Source organism: Scyliorhinus torazame, chromosome 7, assembly GCF_047496885.1.
Source record: "Scyliorhinus torazame isolate Kashiwa2021f chromosome 7, sScyTor2.1, whole genome shotgun sequence".
NCBI lineage: Eukaryota > Metazoa > Chordata > Chondrichthyes > Carcharhiniformes > Scyliorhinidae > Scyliorhinus > Scyliorhinus torazame.
In genome coordinates this window covers 106,569,751-106,584,882 of record NC_092713.1, presented here as the reverse complement: position 1 = coordinate 106,584,882, position 15,132 = coordinate 106,569,751, and the positions used below count along the sequence as shown (strand labels likewise).

The 15,132-nt window shown below is 47.1% G+C and overlaps 1 protein-coding gene across 3 annotated transcripts in view; it reads right to left on the bottom strand.

The window, feature by feature from the left end:
* The window catches only part of LOC140426433 (cytosolic phospholipase A2-like), a 251,989-nt gene that overhangs the window by 149,542 nt on the left and 87,315 nt on the right, over positions 1 to 15,132 (bottom strand). The window lies entirely within an intron of this gene.

The window sequence follows — 15,132 nt, the reverse complement described above, 5'->3', positions numbered from 1 at the left end:
AATTGCAGCATAACCCCCCTAGTCTTAAACTCCATCCCTCTAGCAATGAAGGACAAAATCCCATTTGCCTTCTTAACCACCTGTTGCACCTGTAAACCAACTTTTTGCGACTCATGCACGAGCACACCCAGGTCTCTCTGCACAGCAGCATGTTTTAATATTTTATCATTTAAATAATAATCCCTTTTGCTGTTATTCCTACCAAAATGGATAACCTCACATTTGTCAACATTGTATTCCATCTGCCAGACCCTAGCCTATTCACTTAACCTATCCAAATCCCTCTGCAGACTTCCGGTATCCTCTGAACTTTTTGCTTTACCACTCATCTTAGTGTCGTCTGCAAACTGGACACATTGCCCTTGGTCCCCAACTCCAAATCATCTACGTAAATTGTGAACAATTGTGGGCCCAACACTGATCCCTGAGGGACACCACTATCTACTGATTGCCAACCAGAGAAACACCCATTAATCCCCACTCTTTGCTTTCTATTAATTAACCAATCCTCTATCCATGCTACTACTTTACCCTTAATGCCATGCATCTTTATCTTATGCAGCAACCTTCTGGTGGCACCTTGTCAAAGGCTTTCTGGAAATCCAGATATACCACATCCATTGGCTCCCCGCTATCTACCACACTGGTAATGTCCTCAAAAGATTCCACTAAATTAGTTAGGCACGGCCTGCCCTTTATGAACCCATGCTGCGTCTGCCCAATGGGACAATTTCCATCCAGATGCCTCGCTATTTCTTCCTTGATGATAGATTACAGCATCTTCCCTACTACCGAAGTTAAGCTCACTGGCCTATAATTACCCGCTTTCTGCCTACCTCCTTTTTTAAACAGTGGTGTCACGTTTGCTAATTTCCAATCTGCCGGGACTTTCCCAGAGTCTAGTGAATTTTGGTAAATTATCACAAGTGCATTTGCAATTTCCCTAGCCATCTCTTTTAGCACTCTGGGATGCATTCCATCAGGGCCAGGAGACTTGTCTACCTTTAGCCCCATTAGCTTGCCCATCACTACCTCCTTATTGATAACAATCATCTCAAGGTCCTCACCTGTCATAGCCTCATTTCTATCAGTCACTGGCATGTTATTTGTGTCTTCCACTGTGAAGACCGACCCAAAAAACCTGTTCAGTTCCTCAGTCATTTCCTCATCTCCCATTATTAAATCTCCCTTCTCATCCTCAAAAGGACCAATATTTACCTTAGCCACTCTTTTTTGTTTTATATATTTGTAGAAACTTTTACTATCTGTGTTTATATTCTGAGCAAGTTTACTCTCATAATCTATCTTACTCTTCTTTACAGCTTTTTTAGTAGCTTTCTGTTGCCCCCTAAAGATTTCCAGGTCCTCTAGTCTCCCACTAATTTTTGCCACTTTGTATGCTTGACAGATTGTCAGAAATGGTGATCAATTGAAGATCATTCGAGAGCATGGAGGTCTGATGTTATTTATTCCGTAGACAACGAGCTCATAGATTTCTTTGTCACCAAGATTGAGAGTATCTGATTAGCTGCCTCTGCTGCTTCCCCTGTTCACCTATTCCATGGGGCCAAGCTTCCTCTAAGAAGACCCTCTTGCTGAGCTCTGAATGTGCAACTTTCTCTAGTTTATTTCCAATCCCTCCTCAGACTCTCTGAGCTCACCTTGTCCATTCGGCCTGCCTCTTGCTTCCTCAACACCATTCCTACCGAACTGCCGAGCACCCAACTTCCCTTCCTGGCTCCCATGTTAGCAGATGTTGTTAACAACCCTCAGTCTCTGTCCTCCTCTCCTTCAAATCTGCATTATCACCCTTCTCCTCAAATAACAAACCTGATGACCCCATTAACCTTGCAAACTGCCACCTCATCTCTAACCATCTTTACATCTCCAAAGTCCTTAAATGTGTTGTTACTTTCCCAAAATTCCATATTTGAACCCTACCAAGCAGGCTTACACCTTAGTTACGGTACCAAAACAGTTCTTGTTATTAATAAATGATCTCTTATGTGACAGTGACAAAAATCCTTCCTTATATTTCTCAACTTCCTTGCAGTCTTTGAAACGACTGTCCACTTCATCCTCCTTCAAATGTCTCTACCTTCATCCAGCAGGGCGAAGCTATTCTCAATTTAAAAAAAATATATATATTAAGAATTTTAACAAAATTTTTCACCCTTTCAAACAAGCACCCCCCCCCCCCCCCCCCCCCCCCCGTAACAAAAAGAACGAAAGCTCACATAGCAAGACATGAACATGGTAAATCGATATGATACAGAGCTTTGTCCATTGGATTCCTCCCATACATGTCAGTTTTCCGGCTCATTCATGTATTTTCTTGCTCGAATGCCCCCCAAATAAACCTCCCTTCCGCCTCCCTCCCTCCCCCCCCCCACGAAAGATATCCCCCCCCTCCCCCCCTGGGTTGCTGCTGCTGACCAACCTTCAACTAACGCTCCGCGAGATAGTCTAGGAACGGTTGCCACCGCCTGTAGAACCCCTGCGCAGACCCTCTCAAGGCAAACTTTATCCTCTCAAACTTTATGAACCCAGCCATATCATTTATCCAGGCCTCCACGCTGGGGGGCTTCGCCTCCTTCCACATTAGCAAGATCCTTCGCCGGGCTACTAGGGACACAAAGGCCAGAATGCCGGCCTCTTTCGCCTCCTGCACTCCCGGCTCGTCCACTACTCCAAATAGTGCTAGCGTCCAGCTTGGCTTGACCCGGACTTTCACCATCCAGCCCCGAATGGAATACCTGTCCCACCCATCCCTTTCTTAACCTGACCTGGTCTGCCACCTTCAAAGTGTCTCCTGGAGCATGACCACGTCTGCCTTCAGTCCCTTTAAGTGCGCGAACACTCGGGCCCTCTTTACCGGCCCATTCAGGCCCCTCACATTCCTCGTTATCAGCAGGATTGGGGGGCCTCCTCCCCCCGCCCCCTCCTCCCTCCCCCTCCTCTCCCCTCCCCCCCTCCCCCTCCTCCCTCCTCTCCCCTCACTCTCCCACCCCCCTCCTCCCTCCCCCTCCCCCTCCTCTCCCCTCACTCTCCCACCCCCCTCCCCCTCCTCCCTCCCCCTCCTCTCCCCCTCCCCCTCCTCTCCCCCTCCTCTCCCCCTCCCCCTCCTCTCCCCCTCTCCCCTCCCCCTCCTCCTCCTCTCCCCTCCCTCCCCCTCCTCCCTCCCCCTCCCCCTCTTCCCCCCCTCCCCCTTCCCCTCCTCCCCCCTCCCCCTCCCCCTTCCCCTCCTCCCTCCCCCTCCCCCTCCTCCCTCCCCCTCTTCCCCCCCTCCTCCCCCTCCCCCCTCCGACTGGCCATCACCTTTTCTAGGCCAGTCCCGTGCCCGCGCCGCCCTCACCCTCCAGTCCCCCAGACGGGGGACCCCCGCCCCGACCACCTCTTCTGTGTCCAATTCCCCCTCGGCCAGTGCAGCAGCAACCCTATTTCCCCCCCCCCCCCCCCGCCCTGCTAGACCCGAGTCTAGCTCTTTTGCTCCCCCCATAACACTCCCGTAAGTCAGCTGACTCATGCTGACCCCGGCTTCCCCCGCCGTCCCATTGACCCACTCGTGTGGGAATCTCCCCTCCCCAACTATCCGTGTGCGCTCCTCCACTCCCCCCGCCCCCCCACCGCCGTCCTTCCCTAGCACGGGAAAAAGCCTGCGCTTTCTTGAGCCTGCCCCACCCCCTCTGGCGCAGCTCCTGTCTAATTTCCCCCATCCCCGAGCCTCCCCTCCCTCCAGCACCGGCGCCCACCTTCTCGCACAGTCTTCTCACCCGATCCCTTTCCCCATCCCCATCCATCACCCAACCCGTGGAACATTTCCTGCGCGTGATTAAAACCCTGTGTGCAACAAACATCCAACATCGCCCCCGCTCCCACAAACCCTCAGTTTGAGTCCAACTTTTCAGTTTGGATAAAAGGTCCACGCCTCTTCAGGCGTTTCAAAGTAGTGATGTTGATCCTGGAATGTGACCCACAATCGCGCTGGCTGCAGCATTCCGAATCTCACTCCCTTCCGATGCAGCACCGCCTTGGCCCGGTTGAAACCCACTCTCCTCTTTGCAATCTCCGTGCTCCAGTCCGGGTATATTCGGATCTCCGCATTCTCCCAGCTGCTGCTCCGCTCTTTCTTAGCCCATTTCAAGACCCTCTCTCTGTCCGTGAAACAGTGAAACCTCACCACAATCGCCCTTGGCGGCTCGTTGGCCTTGGGCCTCCTCGCCAGCACCCGATGTGCCCCATCCAGCTCCAGAGGCCTCGGGGGGGGGGGGGCCTCCGCACCCATTAGCGACTCAAGCATCGTGCTCGCATACGCCCTGGCATCGGCCCCCTCCACTCCTTCAGGGAGACCCAGGATCCGAAGATTCTTTCTCTTCGACCTGTTCTCCAGGTCTTCGAATCTTTCCGCCCACCTTTTGTGCAGCGCCTCATGCCTCTCCAACTTCACCGCTAGGCCCAAGATCTCATCCTCGTTCTCATCGTCTTTTTTCTGCACCTCTTGGATCTTTACCTCGTGGGCCTTCTAGGTCATCCCTAATCTTCGATCGCCGACACAATAGGCGCCAGCATCTCTTTCCACAGCTCCTCAAAGCAGCGCTTGATAAACTCTTGCAGCTCCGGCCGGCATTCCACTTTATCTCCGGCCGGCATTCCACTTTATCTCCGGCTGCCGCCATCTTGTTTTTCTTCCCTCGCTGCCCTCACGCCGCTTTTTTAGCCGTTCCACTTCTTGTCCATTCCATATACAGTGAAGGGGGACCTTTCTCTCACCTTCCCACAGGAGACGTCTTCGAAAAATTCCCGTTGGGGCTCCTCTGGAGAGCCCAAAAGTCTGTAATCGCGGGAGCTGCCGAACAGTGCGGCTTAGCTCCGCATCACCGCAACCGGAAGTCCTATTCTCAATTTTTAGCTAATCCTAGCTCCGGTCACCTGCAATGGCTTCTCTTCCCATTTTCATATAGTTATCTCTGGTGACCCCTAGAATCTATTTGTGGGTCCCTCCTATTTCCGATTTAGATACTGACCCTCAATGACATCATCTGAAAACAACATCTGTTGCCAAATGTAATTGACAAGTCTGTTTACCATGGATAGGTTGTTGCACATCAACAGACACACGATTCTTGACAAAGATTAGGTACAGTTCCAGTGGCAAGGGAACTTTGATGACTGGGGTCCTCCCTATTGCTGCAACCTTCATCCACCATCGTACCTGTTGATCCATACGAGTATCTTCTGCCCCATCCACCGTTGAGGACTTTTTTTGGATTGCAATTTATCTGGTTCCTCCCCTCCGACCTGACCATCATGGGTGACCCTGCCAGAGTTTAGGACTCCCAATGGCATTGCTCTCAAGATCAATAGAACATTCAAGCCTCTCCACCACGGCACAGAGGCAATCCAAGGAAAGGTAGTTGGCAGTATACATCCAGGATCAACGGAGAAACCTTACCAAACATTGAACATTTCTCATACCTGAGGAGCCACCTCTCCTCTAAGGCTGACATCAATGTGGAGGTCCAACAAATCCAATCCGCTAGTGCCTCCTTCGATGTTTAAAGACAAGTCTTTGACGGCCATGCCACCTTTGCTGACACCAAGATCCTCATGCACCAGGCAATCCTCCTCTTCTATACGGCTCAGAAACTTGGACTACATACAGATGCCACCTCATGGCCCTGGAGAGTTTCCATGAACGCTGTCTGAGATTTTTTTCTCTGCATCAGTTGGGAGGACAGGTGTATTTACATCAGTGTCTTTGAAGGAGCCAAAAGAACCAGCATCGAGGCCACGATCATCCGAAACCAACTTCGCTGGGCCGGCCATGTGCTCAGGAAGTCAGAGTCCCGACTGGCAAAGAAAATCTTCTTCACCCAGCTCAAGGAAGGCTTCTGAAAAAGAGGGGGACAAAGAAAGTGCTTCAAAGACACTCTGAAGACCTTAAGAAATGCAACATCGGCGTCAATGTTGGGAGACCCTTGCTCAGAGGAGACCTACTTGGAGGAACCTCCTGATTGAAGGGACACAATTCTTTGAGGACATCCAACAGCAAGAGGAGGCCTGGAAAAGGAGCCTGAGAAAGAAATACCAATGATCTTAAGTCCAAGGATCGATCTCACCTCCTGGAAACACCCAAGTGTGGTCAAAGATATGGCTCTTGGATCTGGGCTCATCAGCCATGAAAGAACCCACAGGACCCATGATCAGTATCACTGAGTTTCTTAGATGGACAATCATGCTTGGTAGCGAGTGATCGCTGAAGAAGACAGACGGGTAACATTCGTGCCAGACTTGTGCCAGGAAATGGCCACCTCCAACAAGAGAGAATCTAACTATCGTTTGCTGACCTGAATGGGCTCTCGATAAAACAATGCCTCGTTTTATTCAACATTCAAATCCCTGCATGGTCTGATCCCACCTCAACTCTATAATATCCTCCAGCCCTTCAACCTTCCAAGATATCTGCATTCCTCTAATTCTGGTTTCTTGAACAACCCCTGATTTTATTTGCTCCAACACTGGTGACCTTGCTTTCAGCTGTCTAGACCCCAAAGTTCTGGAGTTTCCTCCTTGAGCCTCTCCAACTTCACCTTCCTCTTTTAATTTTATTTATTGGACTGAAGAAAGGTGTATAGTGGGGTTCCTCAATTGTCAGTTCTATGACTGTTTCTTTTCTTGATCTACATTAATGAACTAGATTTGGATCTCGAACAGTATGTAATGGAACCTACATGGGAGCAAGCTAGCCTAGATCTGGTCCTGTGTAATGAGACAGGAATAATTAATGATCTCATAGTTAGGAGCGATCACAGTATGGTTGAATTCAAAACACAGATAGAGTGTGAGAAGGTAAAATCCAATACCAGCGTCTTGTGCTTAAACAAAGGAGACTACAATGGGATGAGGGAGGAGTTGGCTATGGAACATTGGGAGCAAAGACTTTGTGATAGGACAATTGAGGAATAGTGGAGGACTTTCAAAGAGATTTTTCACAGTGCTCAGAAAAGGTATATACCAGTGAAAAGGAAGGACTGTCAGAAAACCAATAGTCAGCCATGGAAATCTCAGGACATAAAGGAGATTATCAAATTGAAAGAAAAGGCATACAAAATGGCAAAGATTCGTGGGAAACTAGAGGATTGGGAAATCTTTAAAGGTCAACAGAAAGTCATGAAAAAAGCTATAAAGAAAAGTAAGATAGATCATGAGGGTAAACTAGCTCAAAATATAAAAACAGATAGCAAAGGTTTCTACAAATATATAAAACGAAAACGAGTAGCTAAGGTAAACAATGGTCCTTTAGGGGATGAGAAGGGGGATTTAATAATGGGAAATTACGAAATAGCTGAAGCATTGAACAGGTATTCTGTGTTAGTCTTCACAGTGGAAGACACAAATAACGTGGCAAAAACTGTTGGCAAGGAGGCTATGGCGGGTGAGAATGTACAAATGATCATTGTCACTAAGGAGGTAGCGTTGGGCAAGCTAATGGGGCTAAAGGTAGACAAGTCTCCTGGCCCTGATGGAATGCGTCCCAGGGTACTAAAAGAGGTGGCGGGAGAAAAGGCAAATGTGCTCCTGGTAATTTACCAAAATTCTCTGGACTTTGGGGCGGTTCCGGCAGATTGGAAAACAGCAAATGTGACGCCATTGTTTAAAAAAAGAGGTGGACAAAAGGCGGGTAATTATAGGCCGATTAGCTTAACGTCTGTAGTGGGGAAAATGCTTGAATCTATTGTTAAGGAAGAAATTGTGTGACAAATGGATAGAAATTGTCCCATTGGACAGACGCAGCATGGGTTGATGAAAGACAGGTCATGTTTGACTAATTTATTAGAATTCTTTGAGGACATAAGGAGTATAGTGGACAACGGGGAACTGATGGATGTGGTGTTTCTGGATTTAAAGGGGGTGCAGGAGCAGCGGGATCTGGGGGTATATGTGCACAAGAAATTGAAAGTAGCAGGGTAGATTCAGAAAGTGGTTAAAAAGACACAGGGGATTCTGGACTTCATAAATATAAATATTAAGTACAGAAACAAGGAAGCTATGATGAAGTTTTCTAAAACATTGCTTCAGCCTCAACTGGAATAGTCCACCCAATTGTGGTCACCATACTTGAGGAAGGCAATGAAATCTTTGGAGAGGGTGTAGAAAAGAGTTCTGAGAATGGTTCCAGGGATGAGGACTTTCAGTGGCATGAATAGATTGGTGAGGTAGAGGCAGTTCTCCTTAGTTAAGAGGAGATTAAGAGGAAATTAGATATAGGTATTCAAAATCATGAGGCGTCGAGAGAGAATAGATGGAGAGAAACTATTCCCATTGGCGAAAGGGTCAAGAACCAAAGGACACCATCTATAAAAGTACAAGTTATTATTGTTATTCATTCCTAAAACGTGAGCACCACTGCCAAAATCAGCATTTATCATCCTCCCTGATATTTATCCCTCGCATTTATCATCTATCCATCCTTGGTGGAGAGCTACTTTCATGACCATCACTGAATCACCCACCATTAATATCCTCTGAGGGTTATCATTTACCAAAATAATTAACTAGAGTAGCCACTTAAATACTGGGCTACAAGAGCAGACTTTATGATGGTAAAGCTGAAACTATTGTGTATGGCAAATTGATGAATTTTGATCGAGGAAACAAATTTACTTTCAAGTTTCCAACATAACAACCAGATCACCACTTCCCAAAAGCTGCCTTGAATATAGGCCTACCATGTTTAACTTTGAAAGACAAAGAAGGGGAACTGCAGGAGTGCATTGGTTTAGGTTTGGGAGATTGATTTACACTGCGCAAAATGTGACCACATCAGGAAGCCAGCTCCAACCTACTCACTTCCAAATTCAACACTTCTGCATCAAGCGGCTTGCATACAATCCCTCAGGAGAGGGGTACAAAAAGGTCACTCAACATCTGCAGAGAGAACAGTGGCAGAATTATACATGATGCGTCTGTGTGGGTGTGTCTTCACTTTTGTTTTTTTATCTTCCTTTTAAAAAGCTGTTCTCTGCAGATTCATCCACTTCAGATAAACGGTCTACACTTGGGGCGGGATTCTCCGCAATCGGCGCGATGTCCGCCGACCGGCGCCAAAAACGCGCGAATCAGTCCGGCATCGCGCCGCTCCAAAGGTGCGGAATTCTCTGCATCTTGAGGGGCCGAGCCCTCACCTTGAGGGGCTAGGCCCGCGCCGGACTGATTTCCGCCCCGCCAGCTGGCGGGAAAGGCCTTTGGTGCCCCGCCAGCTGGCGCGGAAATGACTTTGCCGTGCGCCGCATGCGCGGGAGCGTCAGCGGCCGCTCACGGCATCCCCGCACATGCGCAGTGGAGGGGGTCTCTTCCGTCTCTGCCATAGTGGAGACCATGGCGAAGGCGGAAGGAAAAGAGTGCCCCCACGGCACAGGCCCGCCCACGGATCGGTGGGCCCCGATCGCGGGCCAGGCCACCGTGGGGGCACCCCCCCGGGGCCAGATCGCCCCGCGCCCCCCCCAGGACCCCGGAGTCCGCCCGCATCGCCTTGTCCCGCCGGTAAGAGAGGTGGTTTGAGTCTCGCCGGCGGGACAGGCATTCCAGCAGCGGGACTTCGGCCCATCGCGGGCTGGAGAATCCCCGGGGGGGGGGCCCGCCAGCCGTCGCGGCGCGATTCCCACCCCCGCCGAATATCCGGTGCCGGAGAATTCGGCAACCGGCGGGGGCGGGATTCACACCAGCCCCCGGCGAATCTCCGACCCGGCGGGGGGGGGGGGGGTCAGAGAATCCCGTCCCTGAATTGTTAACTTACCTGGTTAAAGAGTGCAATGTGCAAATTTTGTGCTCAAAACGTTTTTGTAAGTTATAGCTTCTTTTGTTTGGCTGTGTGACAAACTGGCATCCCCTCTCTCCACAACCTCTCGGATATTGGCCATTTTGCAACTATTGCTGAATTTTGAAGTTTACAATTTACAGACGGAAACAATGGAGCTTTACTGTGTCATATAGAGAATCACAACTACTCAGGCACACACAGAAACACAATTGGGTGTGGGCATGATCTCCTGTTTTTTTCAAAAAAAGCATGTCAGTCACTCTGTTCCAGAGTTAAACATTGTCTACAAAATGGAAATATAAAAATTGCTTCCTTTGTGCAAACATTTTCAGCACTTATTTTTACACTGAAAGCTTTGAAAGCTGGAGCAACCTCCACAAGGTCAACATTAGTTCTGGTCTTTATAAAGAGAGTGTGTGAAATTAGAGAATACAGAAAGGGGAATAGGCCGGATAGCTCTTTTTATTGGCTGGTGCAGACACAATGGACAGAATTTTATCAGCTCCTAGTAACCGGAACAGAGGTGAGACGGCTGGGAAAATAGTCAGGAGTTGCACCAGGATAGCTCCCAACACAATCCCATTGCAAGGGAACTTTCCCAGTGTTAGTCTGTGAGGTGCATCAATTGCCCGGATCTTGGAGGTGGGCAGCCAAATTGCATAATTGAAGAATATGTTAATAACATTTTACAGGGTGACTGGCGTTTTGCTGACAGTGGCTCAGCATCGTGACATGTGCAGAGGTCACTAGCTTCACAGAGGCTGCCTCCCTACAGCAGTCTGGGAGGCCTTTGGGGTCTTGGTTGATGCCACAGGAAAGAAAGGCAATCCCTAGGGCCTATGTGATCCTCCTGCCAAGGTGTGCCCTTTGATTGACGCAGCTTTCTACACTCACCCAATCTGAATTTTAAGCTGTACTTACACCTCTATGAGGGCACCTCCGTCTTGAGTTGCCGACAAGTTTACCGACCTGCCTCAGCAGCACCCACCTCTCCTCTGATTGGACAGGCAGCAGAAGCACCAGCCCATCATCCTTAATTGAATGGCAGGTCGGCAGATAACCAAATAGGTGGTCAACTGTGGTAAAATTACTGGGCCAGTCATGATGCCAGCAAGTGCAGGCTCAGGACTCCATTTTGTCCAATATTGGAGTCTAGAACTCTATGGTAAAATTTTGTCCAATGGGCCTATTGCACCAATATTTTCTACACTTCTATGTACCCACACACTCCACCTAATCTTTAGCCTCTGTAGATGCAGTCACACTGCAGAAGTTTTGATAGCACAAAAAGCTTGCATTCCCAAAACAGGACCTGGCAGAGTGCAAATTTGAATTTGAATTTCAGAGCCCCTATTTCGGCCAAGTGTATCAAATGTTAACAGATTGATACAATCATGCGCTAAGTTGGAAGTTTCGCTGATTCTATATGCACATTGCTACCTTTTCGAACTTCACAAGACTTTTCTCCAATTTCACAAATTGCACAAAATATTCTCTGCACAGTCAAGATAATTTTACATTTTTTGATTAATTAATGTCTTTCCAATTCTTGTTTCCCTCTCATCCCGCACAATCATGATTCAAATCTTTTGGCTGAGATAGCAAAAGGCACCCTACTTGAGATCAATGACAAACATGGATCATTCATACAATCATTCGATAAAGGCTGCCTCTTGCAGGCATATAGTGTAAGGTCAGGTCCTGAACAATTATGACTGTCTAAATTGATCCGGATTAATTCACATCCAGATTCAATGTGTCAATTAGCAATTCAAACTGCATCACATCAATGTGTACCAGCCAAAAGATTTCCCCTGCCAGGGTTAAAACTGACAGACACAGAATTTTCTAGCATTGTTTTTTGAAGCTAACGTTAATGTGCCTGATCAAAATTTGCCTAATTTAAAGTAATATGAACAGAGCATTCTATACAGAAATGCAGATGGATAGAATATATATGAATGAAGGTTGATAATACAAAAAGCAAAGGAATGGGTACACTTTTAGTCTTCGTATTTATCAATGCTTTGCATTGAGGCATCAGAACATAATTTGGTGATATCAGTGATTGGAGTGATATCAGCGATTGGGGTGATGGAGACTGGGGCGAGATTAGCAATCGCCACCTGGCCATAATGGAGAGGCCTGTACATTCTGACAATCTCTCAAGCGATGCCATCAGGAGCTCCTTGTTCCAGTGGGGCCACCCATAATGACAAGATCGAGGGGGGAGGTGCCAGACAAAGTGCGGTCCATCTCTGTGGTCAAAAAATAAGACTATCAACACATGACCATTCAGCCAAATATTCCACCTCACATATATGCTGAAAGGGCGACTCTAGAATATTTTGAACACTTCCCATACCCCCAGCAGCTACCTCTCCCTCAGAAAAAACGGTGGAAGAAAGGAAAGAAAAGGAAGCAAAAGCCTGCACTCTGGATCCCATGGGATATACTGCCCCACCTACCCAAAGATTTGTGGGTCAGGAATTGGCCTGTTCAGTCACGTGAAGCCCCATGACAGATTCTTGCAACCCGGAGTGGATATCATCTCAAATCGAGGGACAGCCAAGCTTTGGATGTTGTCGATTGGGGCAATGTCAAAGATTCGAGTAAGGTTGGTGGACGTGATAACCTGATCAGCACGTGTTAGAGTTTAGGCATCTGGATTAGAATGGAATGTATGGATACCGGTAAAAGAATTGATAGGGCCTGTGAAAACATTGGGTGATTCTGCTATGTGGAGACCAGTGCACTATTTGTAAAAATAAAAGGTGTAGGAAAGTTTTGTGCTTTGTTCATTCTCTCTCAGGACCCATCTGCAGCATAATCAACAAAAACTTTTATTTATCTAGACCCTTTACCATAGTAAAACATTCCAAGATGCTTCACACAAAAACAAATATGGCATCAAGCCACATAAGGAGATATGTGGGCAGATGACCAAATACATGGTCAAAGATGAAGGTTTTAAAATGAATATAGAAGAGTCAGCAAGTGGAAGGGTTTACTCAGACCACCTTTTCAGATGAAGCATCCATTTGGCAAAGGATTGCCAACCTTCCAGAATTGTTCTGGAGTCTCCAGGAATTAAAAATGTAACTTTTTGACTTTGCTGGGAGGAACCAATGTGCAAAATCATCCGGTATAAAGAATTGGGTGTTCTTTCCACTCCCTTTTAAGCATTTATGTTTATTAGTTATGCAAATGCCGATGATAAGGAAATAGGCTGTGTTTAACTTGGCTGGACACATGGTGGTAGGAACTCTCCACGACTGCAATCAGAGTTGACAACCCCAATTTGATAAAACTGTTACACTGTAGTGTATAAAGATTTGGGCAGCACGGTAGCATTGTGGATAGCACAATTGCTTCACAGCGGCAGGGTCACAGGTTCGATTCCGGCTTGGATCACTGTCTGTGCGGAGTCTGCACGTTCTCCCCGTGTGTGCGTGGGTTCCCTCTGGGTGCTCCGGGTTCCTCCCACAGTCCAAAGATGTGCAGGTTAGGTGGATTGGCCATGATAAATTGCCCTTAGTATCCAAAAGTGCCCTTAGTGTTGGGTGGGGTTACTGGGTTATGGCGATAGGGTGGAGGTGTTGAACTTGGGTAGGGTGCTCTTTCCAAGAGCTGGTGCAGACTTGATGGGCCGAATAGCCTCCTCCTGCACTTCAAAATTCTATGATAAATATTAGCAGGTAATGTAAAGCCAGAATTTAAAACATTTCTTTCAAGGACTGAAAATGAGAAATGTGGCTGCAAACCATTAGCAAGACAAATCGCCATTAGCGGAGAGTCAATGGCGTAATGGTATTGTTACTGGACTAGTAATCCAGAGAGCCAGGGTAGTGCTCTGGTTCAAATCCCACCATGGCAGACAGCGAAATTTGAGTTCAATAAAAATCTGGAATGAAAAGCCTGATGATGACCATGAAACCATTGTCGATTGTTGTAAAGGTCCATCTGGTTCACGAATGTCCTTTGGGGAAGGAAATCTGCCATCCTTACCTGGTCTGGCCTACATGTGATTCCAGATCCACAGCAATGTGGTTGACTCTTATATGCCCTCTGAAACGGCCTAGCAGGTCAATCAGTTCAATAAATGCTGGCCCAGCAAGTGACGTCCACATCCCATGAATGAATAAATAAGAAAACCTGATTGTTTGCCAATGGTTCCTACATTATAGAGGAGGGCACCTATCAACATTATCCGTCTTATACTTTAAAGCAGTTTAGCATTAGAACTAAGTGGCACTGATTCAATATTAGGAATTATCCTTTTAACACAGAGGTGAGGAGAATCTCTTTCCCCGACAAGGCTGTGCGACTTCGGAACTCTCTGACTCAGATGGCGGTGGAGATGGAGGGTCACTGAATATTTTTAAGGCGGTGGTAGATAGATTCTTGTTAGGCAAGGGAATCAAAGATTACCAGGATAGATGGGAAATGTGGAACTCGCACAAAGAGATCAGCTATAATCTTATTGTATGGTGGAGCAGGATTGAGCGGCTGAATGGCCTGCTCCTGCTCCTTTTGTATGTTCATCTATTAAATGTAATGTTTCTTTGAATGTTAAGATGTCTTTGTTGCAAACAACCACATTGCATGATTTTTTAAAGAGGCACGTCGAAACTGGGTGAAATTCAAATATTTCAAATTAACTGATGTAAGCCTTTTATTGTAAATAGAGATCTATACTGAAGTAGATGATGAGACCGTGTATTGTGAATCAGAGCCTGCAGTTCACTAAAATGCACCAATTCATGACCATTATGTTACGGTTCTGAAGATAGTTGAAATTTTCATAACACAGAATCATTTTTATTATTTTATATCCATAAATGGAGGACTAAAAGCTAATAACATCTTGCATTTTATAAACTGCACAACGTGAATTAGAGTGAACGGGCTGAACAGTATAAACAGCACAGAAAGTTTGCAAGCTGATGCACGATCAATTAAACTCGAAGACGAGGTTGAATCATAACTGAAGGCTTTAATAGACTAGATCTGTTCCCCAGCAGCTTCGGTACAGAATGAGGGCTGCTGGGACGGCACCTGTTCTTATACCCCGCCTGTCAGGGTGGAGCCACATACCAAACAGCCAATGGTAAGCTGCTAGGCTTACCCAATGGTCGACAGCCTCTCGGGTATTGCAATACCTGATACTACCACACAAGCAAGTACAGCAAACACTTAAGGCAAATAACAGGTTGGAGCACAAGAATATGGAAGTTTCGCTACAACTGTAAGAGGTTTTGGTGAGACCACACCTGGGGCAGAGTTTTATGGTCCTTCGTCTGTGGGTTTTC